This window comes from Phascolarctos cinereus, unplaced genomic scaffold, assembly GCF_003287225.1.
Source record: "Phascolarctos cinereus isolate Bilbo 61053 unplaced genomic scaffold, phaCin_HiC Scaffold_9;HRSCAF=440, whole genome shotgun sequence".
In the NCBI taxonomy this organism is placed as follows: domain Eukaryota; kingdom Metazoa; phylum Chordata; class Mammalia; order Diprotodontia; family Phascolarctidae; genus Phascolarctos; species Phascolarctos cinereus.
The window spans coordinates 88,927,387-88,948,975 of record NW_027556402.1 but is presented as its reverse complement, the minus strand read 5'-3'; the positions used below and the strand labels follow the sequence as shown (position 1 = coordinate 88,948,975).

General features: G+C 35.9%; 1 pseudogene; it reads right to left on the bottom strand.

The window, feature by feature from the left end:
* Nucleotides 1-18,051: 18,051 nt before the first annotated feature.
* Nucleotides 18,052-18,651, bottom strand: LOC110200927 (small ribosomal subunit protein eS19 pseudogene; annotated as a pseudogene).
* Between the last annotated feature and the right edge of the window lie 2,938 nt (nt 18,652-21,589).

Below are 21,589 nucleotides of genomic sequence, written 5' to 3'. Positions count from 1 at the left end.
GGCCTTAGAGTTTCTTATCCTTTAAGGTCATGGACCCTTCTGTTAATGCTTTTCAATGCATTAAATAAAATTCTTAATGTTACAAAGGAAACCAAGTACACTGAAACTGTTTTCAAAATATTTTTTAAAAAACATTTATGGATCCAGATGAAAAACACCAGCTCTGAGAACTTAAGTGACTTGCCCATGGTCACATAGCTAGTACTTCTTAGAAGCAGGATTTGAACCTAATTCTTGCAGACTCCAAGTCCAGTGTTCTATTCAATATACTATGCCTCTTCTTATTCAAAGAATATTGGAATTAAAAGAAGGGATTAGGAAGTACTAATGCCACTGCTAATAATACAAACACTGTTAGCTATCAAGAAAAAGTATTGTTTTAATACTCTTTATTTTTAACGTTTTGCTGATGCCCTTTTTTTGCATTGCTTTCTCTTCCCAATCAATGGCTTTCTGCCCACACCCCACATCCCCAAACTTTTCCTTTTAAAACAGAAGCACAAACAAGCAAAACAAATCAACATATTGGCCCTGTCTGGCCACAAGCTCCTCAGTCCACATTCCTAGTCCACCCCTTCTCTAACAAGAGGCAGGATATATACTTTACAATGGGTCTTTTGAAATCACAATAGCTTATTGAATTGATCAGAATTCCAGAACATTTCAACACTGTTTTCCTACACGTTACTGTAGCCATCATGTAAATTTTTCTCCTGGTTCCACTTATTTCACCTTACATCAGTTCATAAGCCATCCAAAGTTTCTCTGATTTCTTCAAATTCAGCATTCGTTATAACACAAAAATATTCCATTCCATTCATATTCCACAACTGTTTCAGAATTCCCAACTTTCTTTCCAGTTTTTTCATGGTACACTAAGTACAGATACAAATTTTTTGTACATATGGAACCTTTCCTTTTGTCTTTGATCCCTTGAAGTATATTTCTGATAGTAATGTAACTGTGTCAAAGAATCAACTGTTCATCAAAGTGTCTGTCAAATCTTTCAGTATAATTTGAATTTGCTGCACCAATTTAGAGCAATAGTGTCTGTCTTCCAAAAGTATCTCTAACATTAGCCATTCTGATGGCTATGAGGTGAAACCCAGGAGCACTTTTCATTTGCATTTCTCTTACTAAATTAAATTCTATCACCCTATAGCTAACATGGTGACCCCGACTGTCTTGCAAACATAAGATATTTTGAAATAGGGTGATTTGCATTAGTCCAAGGTCATTTAATAAAGAGGAAGGCAAATGGACAGTTTTGTCTGTCAGAATCTACAAATCAGTCCTGAAAGGGATATTCTTCCAGGAGATTTATAAATTTATATAAATTAGGCACACATGTCACTGACACAAAAGCAACATTTGTCACCTCCTGGGTATTTGCTGGAACCCTACACACAAAGGAGTCCACATCATGTTTGAAAAGTTATTTCTGCCTCGCCTTTTTCTCCTTAGCTGGACAAATCTCTTACATATACTGAAACAACACTACTAGGCTATGTCGAGGGTCTTATATGAGGTCAGTGACAAAGGACTTTGTGAAGTTTTTAACCCTTGCTTTTGTCTGGATCCTTTGCAAATGAGATCTTGTCACAAAAGAAGAAAAATAACTTCCAAAACACATTAAAACATATGAGTATGACTTTTGTTTGTTTTGGGGGGTTTTTTGGTTTTTTTCTTCCCCATGCTTAATGACATAGCTAAGATCTTAAAATGAGTCATAACATGGGTGGTCAAGGTTATACCAGCAGTGTACAAGGAAGCTCAAATTTATCCTTGCAATGACAGCTTCCCAGGCTGGTGGAGACCACCAAAACAGTTGCCTTTCAAAGTTTAAAAAAAAAAAGAGTATTTTTTGTCCCTGACCATCTAGGACTCTTGTTCATTTGAATATAAAAAGAAGTTCAATTCCTAATAGATGTGAATTTAAAGTGGAGAGTAAGGTATATCATCCTCACACAGCCAGACATTTAAAATGCAAGGTCTCCTTGACAATAGAATAAGGAATCAGAGTTCAAATGCTGTATATGGAAACCACCCAATGCAGTTATGGATTCATAGCCAAATAGTATTTTGAGCTAAAAGGAAGATTCGAGATCATTTAGGACACTCCTCATTTTACAGCTAAGGAAACTGGAGTCCACAGGCTAAATGACTGGCCCAAAGTCATACGAGCAGGACATTGTACGGCAATCAAGACCCCTACTCTGACCCTAAGTTTACTGCTCTTTTTAGTATATCCTGGGAATACAAACTATGTAAAGGTAAATCAACCACATATCCCAGTAAGATTCCAGAACTAAAAAAGACTTCGGGAAAAAAACATCCAGTCCAGAGGTTCTTTACATTTTTTGTGTCATGGTCCCCTTTGGCAGTCTGATGAAGCTTAAGGACCCTTTCTCCAAATAATGTTTTTAAATGCATAAAATAAAAATAAGTAGGATGACAAAGAGAATGAATTGTATTGAAATAACAGTTGTCGAAATATTTTTTGAAGATTAAGAAACCCCAGGTTAAGAACCCCTAATCCAGTCTAACCCTTTCATTTTATAGGTGAGGAAACCAGTGCCCACTAATGGCACAATTTAATGCATAGGTTGGGATTCTTTTCTTAGCTCCACTCCCAGGGCCACTTGGCACTTTCTCCCGGTCCTTTTAACTATCCATTCATCTAGATTCTACAAGCTTGAGGTAGTTCCAAGAAAAATATGGTCTCTGTAGATAAATATGAATGCTTTCTCATCAGAAAACCCATATAACCTAATTTGTTCAATCATTCCAGTTGTGTCCTACTCTTCAAGACCTCATTTGTGTTTGTTTGTTTGTTCTTTGGCAGATAGTAGAGTGGTTTGCCTTTCCCTTCTCCAACTCACTTTACAGATGAGGAAACTGAGACAAACGGGATTAAGTGACTTGCTCAGAGTCACATAACTAGTGTCTGAGGCCAGATTTAAATTTAGGTCCTCCTGGATCAAGACCCAGCACTCTTATCTACTTCATCACCTACCTTCCTTATATAACCAATATAGTTCTAATTTATCCCTTAGTTGCTTCAAAACTAAGAAACCCATTTAGTTTCCTGTTCACCTTAGCTTCCTGATAGCATCTATTCCCTCTGATTATTTTCAATGGTCTTTGTTTTGTTGTTTTGTTCCTTGCCCTATTTTGTACTATATCTTAACCTGTGTCCTTAAATCCTTGGACCTTTGGAAATAGGTAGGGTATAAATATTAAACAAATCAGCCTATCTCTCTACGCCTGAACCTTGAAAAAAGCAAGGATGATTTAGGATCAGGAGAGAGGGAATATCAGGCCAATGAAAGGCAATATAATGTATGACAAAAAGACTACAGACCTGAGAGTCATTTTAGTCTTAGCTCTATTATTTACTAGCAGCCTGACACTGGAAAAGTCACTTGACTTTTTTTTTTTGACCTTATTTCCTCTTCTGTCAAAGACGGGAAGGGAACTTGAAGATCACTTCCAGCTGTAAGAATCTATGTTTCTAGGAAGTGAAAATGGTACTACAGTAAGTACATCAATGGGAGTGATACTTGAGCTGAGATCCTTGGATGAATTACTATACTGTGTATTCTGAGAATACAATAAAATAAATGTAACATTAGAAATCTTTACAATCTGTATATTGCCAATTTTCAGTGAGTAAATGCTGCCTAAAACTGCTACCCTTATAAGATATTTGGCTCATATTAAATGATTATAAAATTATGTATTTTATCTAAATAAATCTTGAAGACTTTACAACAATAAGAAAGCTGGAGTGTTCATTGTAGGATGAAAGGAATTTTATTTCATTTTTTAAGAAGTATGAATGAGAATAAAATTGTTTCATATTTAAACTGCTTTTTGAAAGGACAAATATTTTCTTAGCTTTTAGGAGCTATATAATATGAGGCCACATAGTTGACATGTCATATAAAAAAATCCCACACACTGTCATAACAATAGGTCAGATTCCTAAACTATTTTTTGTAGTGCTACATAACAAAAGCATTTTTTTCCCAGTAAATAATCATGCTTTCTACATACACCATTTTAATGATTTTCTTATGATTATCTCAGTGCATTTTATAACCACCTTGCTGTTGGGCAAAGGTAGTTATGATGTATTAAGTAGGTAAGTAGGTGCTCCTCTCTATATTAATATTTTCCTCCTTTTCCCCTCCCTTCTCTTTCTCCTCTTCAGACCCTTAGAACATAATCAATCCACCCACAAGCCCTCTGTTTTTCCTATTTAATTCACTCAACACTATATGAAGACATTCAGTTTCTAGTAGTAGTAAAAGTAATAATCATAATAATACTGCATACCTACCATATATTAAGTACTTTACAAATATTATGTTATTTCTTCCTCACAATAAACTTGGGAGGTAGGTGCTATTATTATCAGCATTTTAAAAGATGAGGAAACAAAGACAAATAGAAGGTTAGATGACTAGAGTCACATAGCTAGTAAGTGTCTCAGGACACATTTGAACTCAGGTCTTCCTGATACCTAGCACCCTATCCACTGAACCACCTCACTGCGTCTAATATATAGAGATTCCTAATAAAGACATTTAACTTAGAAAATAAAGACATATTCTAGTTTGAATCAGCTTAATTAACAGTATTATACTAACACCTTAATAGTATAATAATTAATATTAATATAATTATAATATAGCTACATTATGATAATATAATATTATAATACTATAATATAATAATACAGTATAATATAATTAGTATAATAATATCTTATTAGTATAAGATAATTCTGACATTTGTCCCACCAACATTCATTTGAAGTTATTTTTTAAAAATTCTAACAGAGAGGACAAAACTTGGGACCATAGATTTAAGAACTGGTAGTTTACATATCATCTAGCTCAACAGCATCATTTTACAAATAAGGAAATAGAAGCCCAGAAATAGGAAGTGATTGATTTACCCAATGTCACAAGTTACTCTAGATAGTTACTCTGGATCCAGTCTTCTTTCTGCTGTACCTCACTACCTCCCTAATTAGTGGAATTTATCTCAAAGAGAAGAGAACTATAAAGGATGCCATCATAAAGATGTCCTTGGTTTTTTTCCTTGGATCTATGATGTCACTGATGTAGGAACTGTCCTGGTGTGAAACAAAAATTCTCTTTCTACCAATGAAGACCAGAAAATATTCTGTACCTTAAAGGGCTAGAGAACTATCTGGGCACAGATAAGCTAAATTATTTACCTGAGGTCACCCAGTCAATATATCTGAGTCTGGCCTGCGATAATCTCTTCCTGACTTATTAGTCAACTCTTTATACAACAAAGTGAATACTGCTTCTCAGAAAGAAGTATAAACAGAAAGCAAAATCAGTCAGTAATATAGTGAGAGGAGTAACTAGTTAGTTAGTGGACAGGCAATTAGTTCCATTGGTAATCATACAATATCCAGAAGAAAACCTCCACAACATTGGCTACACCCTTGATAGAAGATTAATTGGAGGATATGGACAAAGGTCACTCACAATGAGAGAGCAATGGATGGTTTACAATATGAGGAGGGACTCCCCATATTGATGAGATCACAGCTCCATCACTATATCAAAGTATGAAAGTTTCATCTTTAAATTTAAAAGTCTGATTATTTCTTTAAACTGGAATGTTTGGGACTTATTCAGATCATGGAATTTGGAGCTGAAAGGGACCTTAAAATATCACCTCATCCAACTACCTCATTTTATAGGTGAGGAAACTGAGCCTAGAGAGGTTAAGTTATTGGTCCAAGGTCAGACAGGTAGTAAATGTGATAATGCTGGGATTTGTGCTCAGGTTCTACGACTTCAAATTCAGCATGCTTCCCACTGCATCATAATATTTGGTAGAACCAGATTATTAACTAATCAATCAGTAGTTGATGAGAAGCAATAGTAACATTCATTTAGAACAGAACACCTCTATAAAGTGATATAATTTGAGGAAATAAAATTAATTCAAGAGGCAAACATACAAAAACAGCCAAAAGCCTCCAAGTAGTGTGAGACTTTATTTATTGAGTATTGTGTAAGCTGTTCAACCTTGGGAAGGGAATATAATTTTAAATACAAATAACTAACCCCCCTGAGCTAGCACTGAAAGGTAGGCAAGATAAACAGCTACCTAGGGGACCACATGCAGGAGAGATCAATGCTTTTTAATGGTACTTTTTTTCAAATGCACATATTTTAAATGCCAGAAATGTCCCTCTCTTTGTCATGTAGGCATTTATTTTATAAGCCAAGCCACCTGGACCATAGGAAAGGTTCAGAGGCCCAGGTAGGCCGACTGTAACACAGCTTGGTCACAGTTCTCAAACTTTGTCTATGATGTAACCATGCCTTTGTAGGTTCAGGAGCCTCAGCCTAGCTGAGCTCAGAGAGGTTCACCTCCAGGTTAGTTGTAGAGTGATTACTTTTTCATCAACAGCAAATCTCAAAGACCATCTATCTACTAAGTATAGATGGTTATTATCTGTTCTGGTGGGAGTACTTACATCTATTAAATTACAAATCCTCAGAGTATTAACAACCTGAAAGAGTACTGATTAATAGATAAAAACAAGAGAGGTGAAAGATAAATATAATGGTTTGAAAATCTGGACCTTGAGTTTAACTCAAACACACGAAATAAATTAAAATGCAAAATGTTTCTAAGTTTTGAACCCTATATTGCTTCTGCCACGACAGAGAAAAAAATAGTGGGGGGGAAAGGACAGACAAGTTAAGAACAGTTTTTAGACCTTCTTTAAGTTGTAACTTGGCTATCAGTTCCCTAAATGTAAGATCCAGGTCCGACTACCAATGAATTAACATAGTACTAGAAGAAACAAAGCATATTAATCTTTTTCTAAAAATTTTTTTGGTGTAAAGCATATTGATCTTGACTATTTCACTGTAAATGAAACCAGACAAATGGAAGGATAGCTCAAAAGATCTCCTTTGAAACACAAGAACAGGGGTTCTCAGAGTTGCTTTTATCATGAGTTCAAAGCAACAACAAATATTATTTCATGGGCCATTAGGTCATCTCATATTGCTCAGAAGTGTTTTCCAAAAAAAGCCACCATTAAAATTATCTAGTGCTAAGAATGAAGAGACAGAGAAATTCTATGAAAAACTTGATGGGATTATCTTATTTAGTAAATCAGCATTTGCTTAAATCCTTGGTGACTCCAGTACAAAGGTATAAATAAACAAGCATGCTGAAAATTACATTGGAAGACATCAATCAGGAACAAAGAATGAGAGTGGCCAAAGACTTGCAACCTACACAGAAAGCTCATGCTTATCCTTTATTAATATTTTCTTCAAGAAAAGAATTAGATAATCATGCAAGTCTAATCACATCACAGACAATAAAATTAATTATATTTTAATTGTTGAGAAATGGCTAGTTACTGATGCTGGGAATCATTCCTGAACAAACTGTTTCTATAGAGTCACACCACTTACTTTCTAGAACAAAAACTGAAATTAGTACAAAGCTAGAATAAACAATTTTTAAAAGACATGTCATGGAACCAAAACTCCAAACTGATCTATTTAAACAAGTTATTAATCTCAAAACATTGGATATGGATAAAAGAAATGACATTCACACTGATTACACTAATTTCATATGGAAGTTTAACTACTACAATCAATCCATAACAAGAGGACTTAAAAATCTGAAAAAGGAACTAAGTAACCAAACTACTTACTTGGCAAGCAAAAAATATGGTAGTTAAAGGCAACATAGATTTATAATATAAACTCATTTGTAAAATATTACAGTAAAGGACAATTGAAGATTATGAGCAGTATCACCTCATAAAACAGAAGAAAGCAGGAAAGGATAAAATTAGTTTAAAGAAAACCAAGTAACAGACCTAACTCACCCAAACCAGCCAGAGGGCACTTAAAAATGCAACTGGAAGAATAACAAATAGATAAAAGATGGAAAATATCTACCAAGAAAAAATTTATGATAAACAATTTTCAGCATCAAGGACAACATGACCACAACACTTAAGACTTTTACTATCACAGTTCTTTAGTACCATGGTTCACAGCTTACAGAGGAAGTAGAAATTGCACTAAAGAGACCAAAAATGGATACAAGAGATGAGCTGAACTAAAATTATAGAGAGGTCTATGCTGGTAGCAACACAAATGTGAGTTAATTTATTTTTTTATTTGTTGTCAGAACTGAAACTCTTTATATTTTAATTTATTTATTTTTTATTTTACTTTATTTTTCAATTAGTCAGCATTTATTTGTTCTCCTAGTATCCCAATTTAAAAGAAAAGCAAAACCCTTGTAACTAACTTGAATAAGTAAGCTGAACAAATTCCCATATTCTCCAAGTGCAAAAACGTCTCTCTTCTTCCATGAATGTGATTTGTTTTGAACCACTTATGGTTCAACCTACATTGAACCCATCACCTCCCTGTGAGGAAGTCGATAGCAGAGTTCCTCATCAGTCTTCTAGAATCATGACTGGTTATTGCATTGATTGGAGTCATAGGAAAGGGAGATAACAGAGGTATATGGGGCGAAGCCCTCAGACTTTATTAATTTTTTTAAAAACAGCATGCAAGAAAGCATCAATAGTTATTAAGCTCTATGCCTGCTTATTTCATCTATAAATTTTTTGTGTGAAAATAATGTATACGTGCCTTAAATGACATCTTCAACAAAGCAGCCTTTCACAGGCAGTATTCCACAACAGACCACATTTTTATTATCTCACAATTGATTACAAGACATAGTGAATGAGATTCCATGTTACTTATTATTTCCTAGTCATTTTAAAAAAGCTTTTGATTCAGCACAGCAAAATACTACCTTCAAGGATCTCTGGGAACAAGATATCTCTCAAATGATTTCTCAAAATTATACAAAATGCCTTGAAAGATAAAGCAGACATAACCTTGTTTGACAACCTTATGGTCATTAATATCAGACAAGACATAAAACAGGAAGGTGTTTGCTTGCCAAAAGGGTTTGTCATTCTTATGGAAGATGGCCAGCATATAAACCAAGATGAAGAGGGCTTCACTATAAGTGGTGAGCACCTCCAGATGTTCCTGGTTGCTGATGGCAATGTATTGGTTACAGGAAGGACCCCACAGTGCAGAACGTCTTGGAAGAGATACTCATACGCTCCCTAGAGTGAAACCTAGAAAAGCCAAATGAATAAAGTTTGCCTCTTTTCTAGACCAGTGGCTCTTAACTTGGGTCAATGAACTTATTTCCCAGTGTGTGTGTGTGTGTGTGTGTGTGTGTGTGTGTGTGTGTGTATGCTTGCGAGTGTATACATAGACACACACAAATATACACATAATTAACTGTATTTTACTATAATTGATTTCTTTCATAGTCCTAAATATTTTATTTTATGCATTTAAAGCTATTATTTTGAAAGAGATCCATAGGCTTCACCAGACTGCCCAAGGGAGTCAGTGACCCAAAAAATTTAAGAACTCCTGCTCTAAACAATAACATGCAATTAGATGGACAACCTGTATATCCTACCAACTAGATCTAAGAAAGATTTTATAAATAGACAATGAATTGGGCCCCAAATTGAACAACAAGAAAAAAAATGGCCTGGATTCCTTTTAGAAAATAGCCAAGTTCTTCAAATGACTCCAAACTACTATGTGAAAAAAAGTCCATTTTTGTTCTGTCTTAATACAGATATTCTGCCCACATTGATATATGGCTGGAAGACATGGAGGATTGTGGTCTCTCAAGAGTTTAAAAGGAAAGGGGCAGCTAGGTGACACAGTAGATAGAGCAGTGGTCCTAGAGTCAGGAGGACCTGAGTTCAAATGTAGCCTCAGCCACTTGACACTTACTATTTGTGTGACCTTGAGCAAGTCACTTAACCCCGATTGCCTTGACAAAAAAAAAAGAGTTGAAGAGGAGTGTCACCTAGAAAACAATAGAAGGTATACTATGAGAATGAACCCATTACAATACATTACCAATCATGAATTAGCATGATTAGGGAATTAGGGAATAAGAGGAAAGCATGTTGGCAAAGAAACACATGAACAAAAAGATTGTACACCAAATTATTTATAGCAGTACTTTTGAGATAGCAGAAAACAAGAATCAAAGTAGTTGCCCATCAACTGGGGAATGGGCAAATAAATTAAGATACATGAATAGTGGAATACTACTGTGTTGTAAGAAATGACAAACATGATAAATGCAGAGAAGCATAGGAAAAAATATTCATGAGTTGATGGATAGTGAAGTAAGCAAATGAAGGAATACAATAAACATGACTACAACAATATATAGGGTAAGAACAATAACTACAAACCAAACAGAAATGAATGGAATACATAATAGTGAACCATATTCCAGAAGATTCATGATATGACAGGCTACTCATCTCATGACAGATAAATGATGGACTCAAGAGTGAATATCGAGACATAATTTTGAACTGGAATAATATAGGAATTTGTTTTGCTTGACTATAAATGTGTATAGTAGGGCTTTGGGTTTTCCTTCTTTCTCAAATGAGATGGGAGGGGAGGTGGAAGAGAGAGAGGACAGATCTTTGAAAAACAATTAACCAAAAAAATTAAATATTCAAATGAATTTTGCAAAACTAGAAATAAAAAACAAGATATATCTCCAACCAAGAGATATGAGAAGATATCTCTCCTTGCTATTTTGCAAGAGATAGGGGCTCCCTGCGTATAGGACTTTGCTTATGATGTCAGATTTCTTTGATGTATTGATAGGATTTACTAATTTTTTTGATCTTAGTCTTTTTAATTAAAGTAATTGTTACAAGGTGAAACTCTCTGAGAGGGGAAGAAAGTGATATATAGGGGAAATTTTAAAGAATATAAAAACAAAAAATTAAAGTAAAATTCTAATTTTGAAAAAAGAATGTCAGCAAAGAAATATATGAAAAAAATAGGAATGGATGGTTACTAGGGGAGAGAAAAGGATAATCAGTGGACAACCAATGCAGTCCATTGGTATCTTCATGACATCAAAAGAAAACAAGGAAGGATTAGATTCCAGTTGGTGAATTTATGGGGTGATTTGGGAAAGACTGTAGAGTTGAAAGAAATCTGAATTTGAAGTCAAAGAACCTAGGAATCCTAGCTCTGTCACTTACATTGGACAAGTCACTCATTTTCTATGGGCTATTTTGTTGTTGTTTAGTCATTTCAGTCATGTCCAACTTTTGGTGACCCTATCTGAGGTTTTCTTGGCAAAGATACTGGAGTGCTTTGCTATTTCCTTTTCCAGCTCATTTTACAGATGAGTAAACCACGTCAAACAGAGCTAAGTGACTTGCCCAGAGTCACACATCTAGGAAGTGTCTGAGTCCGGATTTGAACTCAGGAAGAGCATCTTCCTGATTCCAAGCCCAGTGCCCTATCCACTGCATCATGTTAGTTTCCTTATTTATACAAGTGGTTGGACTAGATTGTCCTCTCCTACCCTAAATCTCTGATCCTATAGGTGAAATATGTTAGACAGGCAAGATTGAACCCAATCTTCCTCATTGAAAAGAATACCTATGTTCAAGAGATTGCATATTTGAATGTTGTGAAACTTTGAATGATTCTATCCTAAATCTCCATATCAAAGATGTTCTTGCACTTTCATTAACTTACTCTTATAATATCCTTTTTTTTCTTTTTTTTTGGGGGGGGGACTAGGCAAGGGGTTAAGTGACTTGCCCAGGGTCACACAGCTAGTAAGTGTTACGTGTCTGAGGCCGGATTTGAATTCAGGTACTCCTGACTCCAGGGCCAGTGCTCTATCCACTGCGCCACCTAGCTGCCCCCTTATAATATCCTTTTTTAAAGCAAGAAGCCATGAATAATAATTTCTTCATTTTACACATTGGAAACTGAACAATATGTGGAAAAATTATTTGCTCCAAATCTCTTGGACTTAGGGTCATCTCAAATTGGGTTTTTTTGACATCCCTGTTATTCATTCTTACCTTCCAAATGCCTATAACCTGCCAGAAACCAGGATCTGACAGCTTAATAAATATTTGGGGCATGTGGATGAGGAAGAAGAAATTTGTTTATTCTCCTTTCCGAAAAGCATCAAGATACTCTTTCAAAGTCAAAATGGTTTTAAATAGAATATGGTCCTGTCATGACATTCCATGTGGGGAGGGGAGGATGAGCTTAATTGCCCAACTGGAACTGGCCACCTCACAGGGGTCCCCATTGGGGCAGCTCACAAGTTGTGGTTTGTCCTTCGTTCTCAAAGAGGATCATGACATCAGAAAGATGATACCATGACTTGCAATTGAATTGGATTTGAGTGAGGAAGGACTGTGCAAAGTCATCAGCCTCACTTTCTCCTAAAGATCCATCTGGGTCCAGTGGCCAGATATACATCAAGAGGACTGGAGTTGGCTCATGATGCAGTGGGCAAGCTTGGCTCTTTTAAGCTAAGATCTTTCCCCAGTTCTCACTTTGAGTAAGGTGCATTGTCAACTTGAGGTGTCATGCCCTTACACCCAAGGGTGTTCTGCCCAAAGACAGTAAATTTTGATAGCTAAAACCTACCTAGTTATCTTGGGTTTACTGGCTAGATTTCTTTCTTAAAAGACCACGCCTTAAACCTTGACTTAAATTCATTCTAGACAAAAAAAAAAAATTCACTCTGGCTCTCACTGATTAGACAACAATAGGTCTAGGCCCAAACACCATTGAAAGGTTATTTTTTGGTCTCTCCTGGCACACAGTAAATGTAAATAGTAATTGTTTCTCTTTTGGCCAGCAACCTTTAGGGTCTTCCCCTTCCAGTTTTTATTTTTGTGTTTTTTTTTTTATTAAAGGGGCTACTCCCTTCACTCACTTCTTAAACAGGTCTACTCATAATTTTATAAACTTGTCATTTACAATTTGTTAAAAGATGGCTATGTACTTTGTTCAGCAAAGAAGTAACTCCCACATATACAAAAAAATTTAATAACTGCACTTTTTCTATTAGCAAAGACCTGGAGACAGCTGTGATGCCCATCAACTGGGGAATGGCTCAACAAATTGTGATACATAACAGAATACTGCCAGGCTTTAAGAAACAATCAATACAAATGTGCAAGTAAAATGTTGTATTCTGCATTTGATACAAAAATCTGCCGGGGAAAAATTTATTAAATTATTCTAAATATCTGCTTCTATAGCGATAAAATCCAAAGGGACAAAAAAATCCATCCTGTCTTTGAAAATTTCTCTACCTAAGCAATTTTCAAGGTATAATTTGTAGAATTCAAAACCAAAGATTAATTCCACAGTCAAGAACAAAAAGGACACAATCTAGGGAACACTTTTCATTCATCAAACAGAACAATCTCTTAATTTTTGTCACACCCTGAAGAATCTTTTTCTTGAAGTCATTTAATCTCGTTTTTAGCCATTCCCTCTAAGGATTTTCTTTTCCATCTGATCAAAGGGAAGCTCAAGAGACACATCTCTTGATCGAATTAATCAAGGACTTGTTCCTTCTCTCAATTTCATCTGCACCCTAATTACCTCAAAGAATTCTTCTTGGGCTTTGAAAAATGTTTTAGCCCTACAGGAAATAAGAAAGACTATTAAGAGTTTTTCATACAGTTTAGGACAAAGACTTCAGAATATGGCACTGTCCTAATTTTTCTTTTTGGTTATATGTAGCCAAAAGAGGAAAAATGAGAGGGCCCCAGTATGCTTCTAAACTAATACAGAGAAGTTCAGTACGTCAGTACTTCCATGATATGGAAGTCATACCTCACCAACCCTTTCTTTCTCTTGAGTAGCTTGATCCCCCAATTTGCAGTCATATGGCAAATTTCTCATGTGAAGCAGCTCCTACTACAAAGAGCTAGACTCCAGAGTCCCCACCAATGTACTTCCCATGTAACAAATCAGCTAAGGTAACACCATTAACTCTTTTTTTTGTATCATCAACTCTTAATCAGAAATATTTGCTAGCCAAAAGGCAAAGCAAAATTAACTTTACAATAATTTTTCATCTATAAACTTGGGAAACATTCTCTCACCAATGTACATAGCGTCCATGGGAAGAATAGACACAGACTTACAAAACCACAGCATAAAGGCATATGAGTAAATCTTAAATCTAGACCAAAAGCTTTGAGGTTGCTCCCTCCACTGCCTTCAGGAACAGTCTAATACAATAATGGGCCTCTCTACTTTTCTGATTTAAACTACATATCAAGGCCTCTTTTTCCTGACAACAATGATAACGATGATGATAAAAGCTACCATTTAGATATCAACTTAAGGCTTATAAAGTGCTGTGCCTGTTATTTCATTTGTTTTTCACAAAAACCCTTTGCCCCCTCAAAGTAAAAACCTAATCATGGGTTTGCTGGGTCAAAGCATGAACTATAAAAATAATATTTCAATGTAAAAGAGAATGTATGCTAAGAGCTACAGTGCTGAGTTCTTAAATGTATCCCTGTATATAGTCTTCTAGTCAAGAATTTTCACTGCCAAATCAACAAACCCTTAGAGCATATGTCTGTTCTTCATCAGTCATCTTCCCTTTACATTCTTATCCTAACAACCTTTAAGAGATGTGCAAACAGGGAGATGGATAGGAAGCTACCCTTCCTTAACCCTGTAAGACATACATATTCAGGCCAGGAAACCAATCAAAGTAGGTTTGAAGGTTTGGCACTCTCAACTCAAATACTATAGAAGCTAAAGCCACACAAAATGCATGTAAGTGGTCAGAAATATGTACTGGAGAACTGTAATAGCTAATGCTTAAGAGCATGGGTTTTTCTAGAGATCAGTAGAAGTTAAGCACCTATTATGCAGAAGAATTTTTTTATCATAGCTTTTAAATGACTCAACGGTTTTGTTCTAAATCAAGAGGAGTGTTTGCAGCTATCTAAACTAATATTCATGTACTTTGAAACAATGGATAGAGACCTGAGTTCTAGTTTGGACTGACCATGTGATCTTTGGTGCAGCATTAGCAGTGCAAAGATTCTATATAAAGCCGTAAGACAGGTATGGATCAGGAGATGTATCAGGAGAAGGAGTTTCTTCCCTGGGAATTTCCTATGCCAACAAAAACACATATCCACCCACCTACAGCACCCCCCCCAAAAAAAATCTTGCTTCTTCCCTTTACCCTCCTAGAATCCCTAGTTTCTTTCAAAACACAGTTCAGCTATCCCCTCTTAGATACAGCCTTTCCTGATTTCCCCATTATGAACATTCTCCCTCTTGAAATTGCACTGTATATGCTGTATATATAAACATTATGCCTGGTTTATACAAGTTTTCCTTTGGGTGCAGTTCCTATTATATCTCTTGATATTATGAATTTATATTGGTTTGGGCTTTTTTTAACTAATGCCTTCTTTCTGATATTATCTCCAAGTTATTTTATATGTGTGTGTACATATATGTGTATATACATATAAAATATATCTTATTTGTACATATTAGATCGAAACATACCTGATAGCATGATTGTAACTCCTACTTTGTTGGATTCAACTGGATGCATGGCAAATTTTATCCCAACCTCTCAAAAAGAAATTCTATCGTATGTTCTTAGTATTTCCTTTCTTAGGAACTGTTGAATTCTCCAACAGAATGCAAACTCCTTAAGGGCAGGAACTTTTTTGTTTTGTTTTGTTTTTCTGGGCACAGTGTTTGGCACATATTAAGCACTTATCAAATGTTTATTGTTGCATTTGTTGAATTTTAGTAACCCAGGATGTCAAATATATCCTATTCCTCTAAAAATATGCAGAAATCAAATTAAATTAAACTTTTGTAGACAAAAATAATTTGTTGAAACTACATTCTGATTTGGAGGCAAACAAGATATTTTAGCCTTTATTTAACCTTAATGTTAAATCACATGGGTGGTTCTTAAGGATAGGAAGGCACAGAACTTCTTTTCTGATAGTTCTCATTGATCAGACCTGTAATATAAATTTTCCTTCCACTAACCTTTTTTGGAGAGTTTCTTCAACCTTCACAGCCTTGAAAAGGGACATCAGGAAAAAAGCAGCAAAGTTTCAGAGAAATTTAAAGAATTCCAAGGACAGCTCCATCTGATCTTATTCTCCTTGCAATACTCCCTTCCCCATCTTACCCTACCCTTTCCGATAACAAAAACCTTCTCTGACTAGAGACAGGGCAGGAACTCAGTAGAAGGCTTAAAATTCAAAGATTTATCACCTTTTAATTTTCATGTTTGAAGACAAGACTTAAAAATAAAATAATGAGACTCTCAACTACAATGGGACTTCATTTATATGTTTACCAAATCTGAGTCTCTCATAATGAGGCTGCCGTGTCTTCACTGACTGGTCCAGTATTTTCACATTTTTAAATCTATTCCAGAAGATTGTTAGTGTCATCCCTCACACTTTAATTTTACTTAATTACCATAAGTAATCTTAACACATAATTAAATTTGCAAACCAAATTTCTGATAAACAAGTGAAGATTCATTTGAAATTCCCTAATAATCATTTTCTTTACTCAGCTTTCTCTTTTTCTTCCACTTTGATCTTTTTCAATTTTTTCCTATCAAATAATACTTGAATAGTTTCTCTCTCTCTCTCTCTCTCTCTCTCTCTCTCTCTCTCTCTCTCTCTCTCTCGCTCTTTCCTTCCCTCCCAAGTTATCGTATTCTTCAAAAAGAGACAAAGGGTCAATTACACTTAAGTCATCCTTCAGGATTTTGCATGTTGATATCTAACAGAGTGGCTGAAATCAGTAGGCATTGGTGATGTTACGACTCCACAGAAAATTCGATAATTGCATCCATCTGTGCTAGCTATGAGGAATTTTAAAAGAAACATACTTGAAGTGTGTGGTTTTTGTTCCAATCAATCCTGAAAGAAGGCAGAAGTAAAAGCACACCTGCAATTATTCATCTAGCTGTTTGTTGGTAACTTAAACAGCATAGGAACCTTTGTTTAGAGACCTCTTTACTAATTTTTGTATGTATGTGTGGAGGAGTAATTGGGTGTTTTAATGTTAATTGCAGAAAGGATAAAGTGCCTAAATTTGAAAACATCTGTAAGCTAAAAGATACTTAGAAATTTTTAAAACCACAGCCAGCAAAATAATATTTCACTTGGGTTAATATACAACATGGTTAGAAACTGATATTTGTTTGTTTCGGTCATTTGAAATCTCTAAGCACATATAGAAAATTTAATTGCAACACTGTGCCATTGTTCAGATTGTAGCAAAGTCCATTCCTTTTCCAGCATTTCTGTTTTATAGATGGCTAAGTACTATCATGGGAAATGTTTCTCCAACAAAATTCATAAAACTCTGTTTCTTCCAGCTTTTCCATAGTAGTTGTTGATATCTGGCTAACTTGAGAAATTCAAGAATCATTGTTGGGTAGAGGAGCAGTGGAGTCACTAGGAAATTATAGCAACGTAAAAAGAGAATATCAAAAAAGCATTTATATTTACAAAAAGAATGAATGTAATAATACCTAAGAAGCCAAAGGAACTTCTGAACTGAAAATAGTTCTGTTATATGGGTATGCATATAACACACAAACTAACATATATACAAATAATTTAAAACTTTTACATGCAGTCTATTATCCAGTTTCTACCAAAGAGAGAGAGAGAGAGAGAGAGAGAGAGAGAGAGAGAGAGAGAGAGAGAAAAGGTATTTAATGAATAAGATATAAGAGAAGAACTAAAACTCACAAAGGAAATTCTAAACCCAGAATATTAACAAGCACAATTTGACCACAAACTTAAAAAACAGGATTTACTAACTTAACTTATAATTACTGCTTCAATCTTCTAGGACTAATACTGAAACTTCATTGGAACAAACTGTTTGTAGGACTGATGATTAGTCATCACATTTCACTTCAACTTTGTGCTATCCAAACAATTCTTTGTACATATCTGCTTGTAAAAGCAGGCCAGATTTGGGCCAATCGTGTTCTCATCATCTTTTTTTTCTTCCAAACAAACAAGGCAATTTATTGACGAATTCGCTGTGGTTTATCCTAATGCTTCTTGTTGGCAGCTGTCACCTATCTAGCAATTCTGTCCAGGTTTCTCTATCCTTGAGGGGTCAGCTTCCAGCCCCATCCTTGTCATTCTCCACCATCTTGAGGCCTTTCAGGGCTTGCAGGACCCTTCAGGCTATGCTCTTAGAGCCTCTGCTGAAGTAACTGAGCATGACCCTGTTGTGGTGGCACTTATCATAGATCTTGGCCATGGATCCCACACCTATATTGCCTCAGAGGCATATGGGCCTTGGTGGCAGCCTAGGGGTAGAACCAGCTCTCATTATAGGGCACCAACTCCTTCAGTTTTGCCAGTTGACCATGTCCACCCATTCAGGGACATTTAGCTTCCCTGACTTTTTAAGGTAGGTGGCCAGGGGGGCAGCTAGGTGGCACAGTGAATAGAGCACTGGCCCTGGAATCAGAAGAACCTGAGTTCAAATACAGTCTCAGACAAGACACTTGACACTTACTAGTTATATGATCCTGGGCAAGTCACTTAACATCAATTGCCTCAAAAAAAAGTAAAAAAAAGGTGGCCAGGGCCTAGGCGAACTCCTGCTGGTTTACATCCTTCACCATGACTCCAAGCGTCATGTGAGACATCTTCTCTGTTGAATAAATTCCTTTTGATGCCAGTCAACTTCACTCCACGGACTGAGGATCTCTAAAATTCACATGGCTACCTCCAAGCCTGAACATTTTCATGTCAGGAGAGATACTCATTCACCAAATATTAGCAAAGAACAAGCACCAAAGCAGAAAAAAGCAACCAGGAACCCGACTGGTTGAGCCTCCTACATGGGTTGATACATTAATGAGATCAGCATGATACTAGGGTGTAGAAAGGCCAGCCCTTTCCCATGCAACTGGGAGTCCTGGAGTTACATGATGCCACCAATATGGTCAAAAAAGAGAAAGCCAGTAAGAAGCTGTACCACCTTTATATGATACCTGCTGTCAAGGGATAGGAGGAAGATGACATAAACACCTAGAGTTTGCCACATCATGCCTACATATTGCTTTTTCAGCACTAGGTCACCACAGAAGGAGTAGCCAAGGAGTATGGCATCTCCGAACCCAAATGTTAAATTATCCTGTCCTTAAAGTCCCTGTATATTTACAAGGAAGCCCCCTTAGATGGCCCCTATAAACAATTCAACTTTCCCTACACAAATGCACACATATTAGTGTTTATGTATATGTACATACATTTGCATATGCATATGTATACAAGATGTATAAAATGTATATACAAGGTGTCCCAAAAGTCCTAGTGAAGTTTATTGTCCCCATTTCACAAATGAGAAAAAAGATTTAGTACAGAGGGTATTTACAGACATTTACAGCTAGTAAGTATCTAAGGCAGGATTTGAACCTAGGGTTATCCTGACTCCAAGTCCAGGGCACTGTCCATTACACCAGGCTGCCTCTGCTTATATTTATACATGTACCCAACCAAACACATACATAGGGTGGTAACATCATCACTTTACTCTCATTTTCAATTCACAGTCAAGTACAATTAGGAGGCAGACTCTTATACACAACAAAAGAGGGAATAAAATAAAAGTATTAAAGAATAAAACTTTAATTTTGTAAAATGACATGAATTTCTTTAATTCCCATGCAGAATAATAACTTCCATATTGGCCTCCCATTAAATGTACCAACCTATTATTGGTAGTGAATTTGAAATCTTCATGGTCTTTTCTATGGCTTACAATAACATATAAGATAGTTCATATTATGTTAACTTGTAAAATGGGTCCAATGTGCCAAAAAAAAAGACAATCACTTAGGGGTTGACATAAAACATTTCCATTCCCAAATTTTTGGGAATGCAATGGTAACAACATAAAATCACAGAATAAAATCCCATTATAGTCAACTCAAAATGAATAGCATAGAAGCACTTTTCTACCCTCAGTGAAATTTATGGTAGAAAAAGAAAAGTGAGACAATTCAGAGGTAAAGGGAAAATGTCACAAATTGTTCTTGGCCCATATCTTCTGCATGAAGGCCAGGAAAAATGCCACTACACTGAGCAACAGGACAGAGCTTCCAGGGATAGGACTCCTGGAACTAGAGCCTATGAGAAGAGGACTCTACAATTCAATAATACCTTACATGATTTCACCTAGGGTGCAAGATTACTGAAGAGATGAGAGGGTGAAAGCATTCTCTATAGATGACCTACAAAATCAAGAGGTACCAATCCACAAGCAGCCATCAGACAAATGGGCAGCGCACTCTAGAGTAGCCAGCCAATCAATCCACAAGTATTTCTTGACTGTTATACTAGGCACAGAGAACTCAAGGAAAAAGAAAAAAAAACAATCCCTGTACCCTAGAAGATTATATTCTGGGGAGGACGGGGGGAGGAAGTGAAAAGAGGGAGGAAAAGAAAGAGGAAGGAAAGAAGAAAAGAAGTAAACAAGGCACAATTTATTAAATGCCTACTAAATGTCAGGCACTATTTTAAGTGCTTTGCAAATATTATCTCATTTGATCTTCATAATAACCCTGGGACGTAGGAGCCATTAGGTATTATTATCTCCTTGTTGAGGAAACTGAAACAGAGGTTAAGTGACTTGCCCAGGGTCACAGAACTAGTAATATCAGAGGCTGGATTTGAATTCAGTTCTTCCTGACTCCAAGTCCAGCACTCTCTCCACTGCACCACTTAGTTGACTTTTGACAGGGAAAACCACATGTCTTGCTGGCTTCAAAACAAAGGTGAGAGGTGAGGATGGGGAGAAAATATGAGAAACCTTGATACGGAAATACTGGGGCCAAGACTTGTAGATTGTACAGAAGCTTCCACGAAATCCTATTCTGTTGTCTCATTGTGGCATGAAGATGAACCTCACTTACCAAAGGCCATACCAACAGGGTATAAGCTCTGGCAGGTTCTATCATACTGAAAAAAATTTCACCTGCCCTAGCAATACCAATACTAGGCCTCAAAGATATTGAAGAAAAGGGAAAATGACATATGTGTCAAAATTATATATAGAAGTGTTTTATAGTGGCAAAGAACTAGAAACTAAGAGGGAGTGTCCATAAATTAAAGAATAGTTGAATAAATTGTGGCATATGAATGTAATGAAATACTATTGTATTTTAAGAAAGGATAAAAAAGTTGGTTTCAGAGAATCCTGAGACTTGTAAAAACTGATGCAGAGTGAAGTGAGCAGAGCAAGGAAAATAATTTATATAAGAATGACAATTATAAAATAACAACAAAGAGATTTAAGAACTCTGATCAATGCAATGACTAGTGACAATTCCAGAGGACTGATAGTAATCTATGTTACTTATCCCCTGACAGAGAATTAATGGACTCAGAAATGCAGAATGAAATCTATGTTTGGACATACCCAATGTAGAAATTTGTTTTTCTTAACTATAGATATTGTTATAAGTATTCTGTTTTGTTTTGCTTTCAAAAAATGAGGAGGGGGTGAGAAATAAAATAAATGCTTGCAAATTGAAAAAAAAATTATTTAAGCTTTGAATATGGTGCTGGAAC